This window comes from Haliotis cracherodii, unplaced genomic scaffold, assembly GCF_022045235.1.
Source record: "Haliotis cracherodii isolate W230 unplaced genomic scaffold, xgHalCrac1.p SCAF_8, whole genome shotgun sequence".
Taxonomy (NCBI): Eukaryota; Metazoa; Mollusca; class Gastropoda; order Lepetellida; family Haliotidae; genus Haliotis; species Haliotis cracherodii.
In genome coordinates this window covers 34,694,942-34,704,551 of record NW_027266341.1, presented here as the reverse complement: position 1 = coordinate 34,704,551, position 9,610 = coordinate 34,694,942, and the positions used below count along the sequence as shown (strand labels likewise).

The window sequence follows — 9,610 nt, the reverse complement described above, 5'->3', positions numbered from 1 at the left end:
CTTCGGGCTGATGATAAAACAAATTGCATGCAACAAAAGTAACGATGGTTTTTTCTCCAAAAGAATTCAGGCTCATAGTTTTAAATAACTGAACAGCATTGAAAACGCACCAGCAATAAATCTTGAAATATTACAAAAACAACTTGAGCAATGACCTATTTTGATTAGAACAGACATAGACGGATTATTAAGAAAGACGACAAAGGAAACGGGAATACCACACAGTAATTACAATTACGTCATCAGTGTAAGGAAGACACATAGGGTTAAAATGAAAAGTCAGTATCTGGTATGTCCGCCGTTGACAGCAATACATGCCTTGCAACGTCTTCTCATTGATCGAATAAGTCTGCGAAAAGTGTTCTGGGACATTCCACTCTTGACGTAGTGTATCTTCAAGTTCTCTCAGGTTCTGTACTTGCGGACGACGTGAGAGGCGTTGACCCAGGTAATCCCATAGATGTTCAATTGGCGATAGATCGGATGACAGGGCTGGCCATGGAATCAGAGGCACATTATTGTTCGCTAGTTACTGTGTTGAAACACGTGCTGTGTGCGCTCTTGCATTATCTTGCTGGAAGGTGTGCATATCCTGGTGCTGATGAAAGAATGGGATGACGTGGTTTGCGAATATGTTATTCCTGTAGTAAAGGGCATTAACTCTTCCACGACAAACATGGATCTCTGTTCGATGGTTATGACTGATGCCGCCCCACACCATGACACTCTCTCCCTCCCCATCGATCTGTCTGTCATTGTGGTAACGTTCTCCACGTCGACGCCACACTCGCAGTCGACCGTCAGCATTCCGTAAATGAAACCGGGACTCATGAGAGAACAGCACACCATGCCACTGCCGAAATCTCCAATGACGATGCCTTTTGGCCCAACGCCGACGTTCATTTCGATGTCGATCAGTGAGTATGGGTCCAACATATGGACGTCGAGCACGTAGCCCTGCTGAGCGGAGACGTCGACGTATTGTGTCAGCACTGATCAATTCCGTCGGCCTTGTACGGTTGCTGCAGTCCTGGAAGCCGGAAGTGTAGGATCACGAAGATGCCAACGAACAATATGGCGATCCTGACGTGGTGTAGTTACACGACGTTGACCCGGACGTGGTCGATCTCTGGTGGTTCTTGTCTGCTGGTATCTGCTCAGTAGCCTGAGGACTGTTAAATGGTGGCATTGAAACTGTTGTTCTACGACTCTACTTGACGTACTAACTTGAAGCATGCCCAAGGCACGTTCACGTTCCTCTGCTGTTAATCTTGGCATGTCTTGTTTCAGTACCCGTTACGTCTGCAGTAACAAGTGATGTGGCTTTTAAAAGTCTGTCTTTTATAGCCCTATTCTGCATGCTTCCCGTGAAACAAAACACGTTTTCCATGATGTGCACGCAATTTGTTGCGATTTGGCGATTTCGCTCACAACATTTAGGAATGTGTTTTGGCGAGCTGTTCTTCTTCATACTTTGTCCAGAACGTCGTATATTACTCATTCACTTATTATAATATATTTTCATATGACTTAAGCCCGGATAAAAATACATCCATTTTCATGGTGGTGCGTTTTCAGTGCTGTTCAGTATATTAATAAGCATCTGGTTTTGTAGCTGTAGCTGATGCTAATTAAATATCCCCTTCCGCAGTCAAGAACATTAATATTGAATGATGAATATGTCTCAAGAATATCAATATTGAATGATGAATATGTCTCAAGAATACATAAATATGGATTAACATTACATGTATATGAGAGACCATCACTTGTACTTTGTACATACATATTTTACACTTGCTAATAATGGGTAATGATATCCCTCGTAGGTTTCACAACATACAATCGCCGCTAAGTATTAGTAGTACGATCATTTATTGCATGTAAATTCTTTCGAATATCAAATGATCGGTACCTTAAGCCTACGTACAAGGGGGCATTAATGCGTGTTGAAAAGTGTCTTCGGGACAGCTCAGTAGCTGACGCCAATGATAATAGCCCAAACCGGAGACCTGGTTCCCCAAGAAACGTCAGGATCTGATAGGTTACTTTCTAAAATGTAGATTTCAGCAGTATCTTTACCTTTCCATCAGCATGTTTCCTGCTAACAATAGTGATCTTAATGGTTAAATATGTGTTCTGAACTTTCTTCGTTGGTATACTTAAAAAAACGACAAGACATCGCGTCTAAAACAGCTTAGTACTCATTAGATGATTAATTTTGTACCTAGAAAGGTTTTGCGCATCAGTGGAACATGTTCTGAACTAACTTCATGGGTATAAATAAACAAACGATAAGAAATCGTGTTTAAAAACTTGATACATATGAAAGAGTGTTAAGCAAGTAAGGTAGTAAAATTGGTTATCTAGATAATTATGATTTTGTGCATCCATATTTGAACGTACTGGAACTGACAATGAACCCATGTGATGGACTATTGGTACATGTTTGGTCAAGGCATGAGTGAATTGCCATGGGGTGAAGGTTTCAGTCAGCAATATGTCAGAGTAGCTGGCAAGGGGCACGCTAGTCAGGTCAAGTCAGATGAACAATAGCTGTTGAGCCCATAGTCGTTATGTGTCACAGCTGCCCATAAATAATCAGTGTGAGTTGGAGGGAGGTTATAAAATTGGAAATGCCAAGAAATAGCTTAAGAAAAATCGAACGCACACGAGTAGCACACGATATTGATTGGGAATATACTTCCTGTATTTACATTGTACATGTCTGTTGAGATGCTGCACAACTTTTTTTCTTGTGTTGGATTCCGTCTCCTACTTTTGAGATCAAGTGCGAGCTTCAAGTTTGGAATCTTGAATCTGAATGTTGAAGAATATAGTAGCACCCAGTGCCTCGTTTGTTTTATTATCTTCCATGGCCTTTACCTCAAACAAAATCCATGAAGATCCGGGGTAGAATAGGTCTTCAACAACCCATGCTTTCCGTAAAAGGCGACTGTGCTTGTCGTAAGAGGCGACTAACGAGATCGGGTGCTCAGGCTCGCTGACTTGGTTGATTCATGTCATCAATCCCAATTGCGTGGATCGATGCCCATGATATTTATCACTACATTGTCAGGTCCGGACTCGATTATTTACAGACCGCCGTCATATAGCTGGAATATTGGTGAGTGCGGCGTTAAACAACAAACCAACCAACCAACCTCAAACATCGTCACTAATTTTGATCCGAGACACTGATAAAGGTCGCCACTTTGTCAGCCATTTTCAATACTATCTATCTCCTAATTTACAAATGCAGCATTTCCTATGCAAGGTGAAATTGTTATTGTATGTTTACATTTCTCAGTTTGAATACAGTGAAATCTCGTAATTCTTGGCAGTATCGTTAAAAGTGTGATCTTATAGATTTGTTCACCAAAGGGATAGCTGAGAGTTTCTTCACTTCGGGTTTTCCTACGACATCAAGCTGACACGCCGTCATATACCCGAAACACTGTAAAAAGCGTCGTTAAACCAAAAGACACTCACTAGTCATAGATGTATCATCCGGATTGATGAGTCACGAATAAAGAGAAATGCCTGCTTTCTGGGGTTGTTTAAAAAGTTGGGACTTAGGGTTTCATCATTTATTGATTCTCGCCACCCTTTAGCATTGCCCATAAACAGTGATAAGACGTCATTACCAACAAGCCTTAAACTGAAAAAGGTATCGTCAGGTTCAGCTGCCAATTAAATCACCGGAGAGCAATATTATTTACCACCAGTATCGTATTACATATGCCAATTGGAACCAGGAAAATAGGGTCACCTTTCTGTACTCATCATCGGATCAAGGATTTATTCTCGACTCCAGCTTCCTAGATATTTAATAAATGCATGTCGAAATGTGTCTTCGGGCCAGCTTACCAACTAACGCAAACTGTATGAAGCCAACTTATGAAGCCACCTATCTAGTTTCGCGAGAAACGTCAGAATCTGATAGGTCACATTTATAGAATGTACATTCAAGCAGTATCTCTTTTTTCTATTGGCACATTTCGTGCCAACAATAATACTTAAATATGTGTAACATGCTCTGAACTTACTTCATGTGTATAAATAAACAAACGATTAGAGAAAGCGTGAAGAAACCCTGATACAGATGAGAGTGTGTTAAGTACGCAGTAGGTGGTTAATTTGGTATCTAGATATGATTTTGTGCATCCATGTTTGAACGTACCGTGTAGGTGATATAACTATTATGTAGTGGATGTTTGTTGGAAGTGACAATGAACCTAAGAGATGAGGAAGTAGAGGAATGAGTGCGTACCCATGGGATGTAAGTTTCAGTCAGCAATCTGTCAGAGCAGCTGGCAAGCTTTTGGGGGGCACGCCAGGTCAAGTCAGATAAACAGGCGTGTGATCCACGGTGTTCTGAGCCAATAGTCAGTATATGTCACAGCGGTCTGTAATTAATCAGTTTGAGTTGGAGGGAGGTAATATAATTGGACATTGCTGAAGAAAACTTGAACAAGCACAAGTAGCACTCAGAATATTGAACATTTGGAATATGTTTATCGATATCTGTATCTGTACATTGTACATGTTCAAGGATCCTGCTGCAAGACGTTTTTTCTTGTGTAGGATTTCGTCGACTACTTTCGGGATTACGAGCCAACTTCCCATTTTGAAATCCTGAATCTAAATGGTTGAAAATTTTATCATTGCGCAAGAATATAGTAGAATCCAGTTCCATATACATTGTATAATCATCCATGACCAATACCTCCGATAATGACACCCATTTTGATCAAGGGAAACCGATAATCGTCGCCACATTGCCATCTATTTTCAATGGTAACATCCAGTGTCACATTTATTTTTAATATAAAACGTCAACGCCAGGGAATAGCTAATCTCGATTATCCGACATAATAGATTCCATCAGGCGTAAGTGGCAAAATAGCGGTAACAATTGGGTCATACGACGTCACTAACTTGAATCTGGGGTAAATGTGATCGCCGCCACTCTGCCATCCAGTGGTAACACTATCTGTCTCTTAATTTTACTTATGGAACATTGTGAACCAAGAAAACAAGGTCACCTTTCTGTACTCATCATCGGTTCATGTCAGGCAAATTTGCCATTAACGTCAAAGAGTAACAAAACGGCGTCTTATTTATTACATTCAGCATTCATGTATATCAATCCCGACTCTCTCTTGGAATGGTATATTTGATCAAATTTATTATACATGTATAAAAATGAGGATCGTTTTTTATATCAAAATTGGTTTAAGCTTGTCACGCGAGACATGTTTCAAATAATGGGCATGTGACATTTGTGGGTTGATTGAATAAGATGAAAAAAACACTTAATTGATGAATAATAAGTAAACCCGAAATGTGAACAAATAATGTACAGCAGAGCAGTACGAGTAAGTTTTACTCGGTTTTTCCTTATAACCACTAGTGAGTATAAATAAAAATATTTGATTGAAATGACACTGAACTCATCAGAAAATGTAAAACGTCTGACCCGCTGGTGAAAATATACCTTGCCATATATTATTTAAATAATTCAATGACACAGAGTTCATAGTAGGTAAAAGGCAAACTAGTGATGATGTTTAAATGAAATAGTGATGACATCGGGTGCTCGCGAAAAGGGTAAACATGACCTGCTCTACCGGTAGCACGCGCAACTCACACAATTTTCATGAAAATGTAAATGCCAAAGAAACGAAGTGTGAAAACTCTATGTAAAGGTCATTGTATTGCATAACAGCGTGCATTATGTTGAAAAGCGATGTGTCAAATTCCTCTGAATGTCCGCCATTAAACTTCTGGAAAGACCCTGGAAACCATGATTTAAATTAAAGCATAGGTGTAAGCAAATATGTCTTCCATGAAATTTGAACAACAATGTACATGCTCTAAAGTACCCGGGAGCGTACGTAATGGAGTAACGTAAACGCTTGTGGTATTCGACTTTCCGAAAAGTGTTGTTATCTCCCTTTGCAAAGAAATTTAGAGTGATGTCCCCTTTTCACGTTCAATTCCGCCGAGTAAACCTACAAAATGGCGGCAAATAACAATATTGACGTTGATGTGATGTTTTCCATCAAATGACAGTAAAAGAATTGCGTGAATACCTACGGGAACGAAATCAAAAGGTGACTGGGGTAAGAGCACAAGTTTTAGCGCGAGCAAGAGGGGCGAAGGCACTTCGTTTGGATGCAACCACCTTAGTACAACCCAGCAAAGGCGTTTTATCTATGCAACGGAAGCTCATCACACCTAGCGGATATCGAATGCCAGACCCCACTTCATTATGGATTGGATGGAACGATGCTGTTGAATCATTACCGGAATTCTCAGAGAAGGAAATCTACAATTATATGGTACTTAGCAACCATAGGACTTTTCAGACACGAAGCCCATGGTTGCTAAACGACAAATGAAGGCATTGGTGTTTTACCAAGATAGACATGTTCACAGCGTAGCTCTACACGACATCCATCACGACTATGACCATATGTTTGTCAGATGCCGTGTCATACCATCACTACCAACAGCGGATCCAAGGAAAAGCCCGGATCACGACGTTTTGGCAAGTCTCTCAAAAGTAACTGGTCGTGTTCATTCAGCAAATTGTACTTGTGCAGCCAGGTATGTAGACTTTCCATTTATATAACTATAGTCGTGTCATCTATATCTAGATCGCTGTTTTTTTACAAACAAAACGTTTAAAAACCTTTTCAAAGAAAATATGTTTCAAATATTCAGTTTGATCAAAATATATGTAAATTATTAATTCCAAATAACAGCAAAGTAATTGATACATTTTAAAATCTATTCCTTTGTGGGACCTCTCATTCACTTTTGTTAATTCAAATAAATAAACAGATTATTGATATTGTTGCTTATTAATATGTGACATCTTTAGCTGATTACATTAAAAATAATTATTATTTAGGGTGAAATAGAGGTGACTGTGTCATATTATATGCATTTAATTGTTATTTCATAATATTAAAGCTAGTGTCCAAATAATGTTAATAAATATAACTAATTTTGTTTTTGCACTGCCGGGGAGGCTTGTAATCATGTATCAGCCCTGCTTCATGTCCTTGCAGACATTAGTCAGAAGAAAAAAGGATGGTTTGCTTTCATGCACATCAGTTGAGTGCAAGTGGAAAATTCCTAGAAAAAGGTAGTTGGATCCAATGAAATCGGATGACTTGAACCTGATGTCAAGTGGCAGGAAGAGTCAACAAAAAGGTACTGGGACTACACAAGGTACTGTCGGAATACAGAATGGAACAATCAACAAAAGATCAATGTGTCCCAATAGCAACATGCCGGAGACAACAATAAATCTCACAAGATTAAATAAGAAGTTAATTGGTCATGAAACAAAAAGTAAATGTGGATATGTTGTTAATACAACTACTGTTACTCAAGCTCCTGAACCTATGCCAGAACTTCCAAAAATACCATGCATTGATCGTTGTATTCCTGACTATGTTGATATTAAATCGGCAACCTGTCAAACTACCTTTCAAAATTATTTTGATTCCATGAAAGTGTCAGAAAATGATGTGAGGTCAATAGAGAGAATGACAAGAGGACAACATAAGCCAGAAGGAAGCCAGATTGGAAAGGATAACAAGTTCACAGTTTGGCAAAGTATTTATCCGACAGACATCTACAGCTCCAGATAGACTTAAATGTGACCAAATGGGATATCGGGGCGAATTTGGTAACAGACATACCAGATGGGGACTTTCACATGAATCGGCAGCAAGGCGGCAGTATATCAACAAAATGGCAGGTCTTCATCCACAGTTGAAAGTGTCTCAGTGTGGACTAATTGTGAATACAGACTACCCTTACCTTGCAACTAGCCCTGATGGACTTGTGTCATGCACAGATTGTAGTACATGTAGTAATCAACATGGCTTACTAGAGATTAAATGTCCATCTGTTTTCAGAGATCTAACACCAGAAGAGGCTGCATCAAATACAAATTTCTTCTGCCATATTGTGGACAATAATGTGACTAAAAGAAAACCATGCATACTACTTTCAAGTACAACGACAGATGGCCTTGACCAAAAGAACTTGGTGTGATTTTGTGGTGTGGACTCTCAAAGGGATATCTATTGAAAGGATTACATTTGACGAGAACGAGTGACATCAGATGGTCACAAGGCTTCGCAGTTTCTATCTGTCAGCCATTATTCCTGAAAAATATACCCGACGTGTCCAGCGAGGTGTTTCACTGTATTAGATTGACCGTTGTACTACCATCTTACCAGTTGTTTTACCCTATGCTCACTCAGTCAATTCAATGTTTCACTCAATACCATATCATATCTTTCTTTGATAGTCATAGATACTTACTATTCAGTGGGTGAATTGTTACTTAACGCCACATTCACGGCGACTGACAATTCAGATAGTATGTCGCTAAGACAAAGGATATCTTCTTCTCCTTGTAATTTCTTGAACCATTCTATTAAGCCATAACATATTTTCTGTAACGTCTTGAAATGACAACATGGACAACATGATTTTAAGGTGGTCAAGTCAATAGTCATATTGGACAAAAATGGACAAAGTATGGACAAAAATAGACTTATTTGGCTCAATGTTTTCAATCCAAAATTGTTATCATGATACCATGATTATTAAGTTTAAATATAGCAGAAAATATCATGTGACCATTCACATCTGGAGCTGCAATAAGATTATGCTAATCCTACATATTACAGAGCAAGCAAGGAACTGTCATCAAAGAAGTAATTGTCATCAATTTCTTGGTCATGAGGATAAAGGGGAGGGGGGGGGGGGGGGGGGGGGGGAAGCAGAGTAGTCAAAGCATTACAGATTTTACAGATTTTGTTTACAGATTTTGAAATTGGAATTGGAATTATACCCTGCAAAATTCTGAAATTCTTGACACGTTCCATGTGCCTTTCAACATGGATTCTCAAGTTTGCTATTCTCCTAGTTTGTTCAATTTATACAGCAGTCAGCTGTTTTCTCTTATGTTTCTTTGGTGGAATTATGGAGTATACCTTTTGGTGTTGTCAAGTCTGAGATTGTAAATCCCTTATCCGCCATGATTGCATCACCTATATCACACAAATCTAAAAGTCCTGATTCTACTGTTATTTGCCGGTCACTTATAGCTCCTGACCACAAGTCAGAGACAAAGCTAACAACACCATTTGGAGTGACACCAACAAGAGCTTTATATGTTATGTGACTTTAATAATGACTGTACATTTGTGACTGTTTACCAAAAGAGTAAGGTTTTTCTGTAAATAATTCTGTACAATTTATAACAACCCTTGTATTTGGATACAGGTCTTTAAAACCTTGAGGCATAGTTGTATTAATAGTATCCATTGATGGCCAGACAACTAGGAAGGATAAATTGTTGTACAAAATATTAATCCATCTATTAATGACATCAGCACAGCAGCTTTTGGAAATATGAAATCGCTTTGATAAATCAACAACTAGGAGTCCAAGTCTAAGATGCATCAACACTAGAAAGAACTCGTCTATCAAAGACAAAGATTTAGGGCGTCCGATATTGGATGTTGGATAGTCCCTGTCATGAACCTCAGAAAACTCGTCAAATAAACATGAA

The 9,610-nt window shown here is 39.0% G+C and overlaps 1 pseudogene; it reads left to right on the top strand.

Moving 5' to 3' along the window:
* The first annotated feature begins 6,024 nt into the window (after nucleotides 1-6,024).
* On the top strand, nucleotides 6,025-8,239 carry LOC139450692 (uncharacterized; annotated as a pseudogene).
* The last annotated feature ends 1,371 nt before the right edge of the window (nucleotides 8,240-9,610 follow it).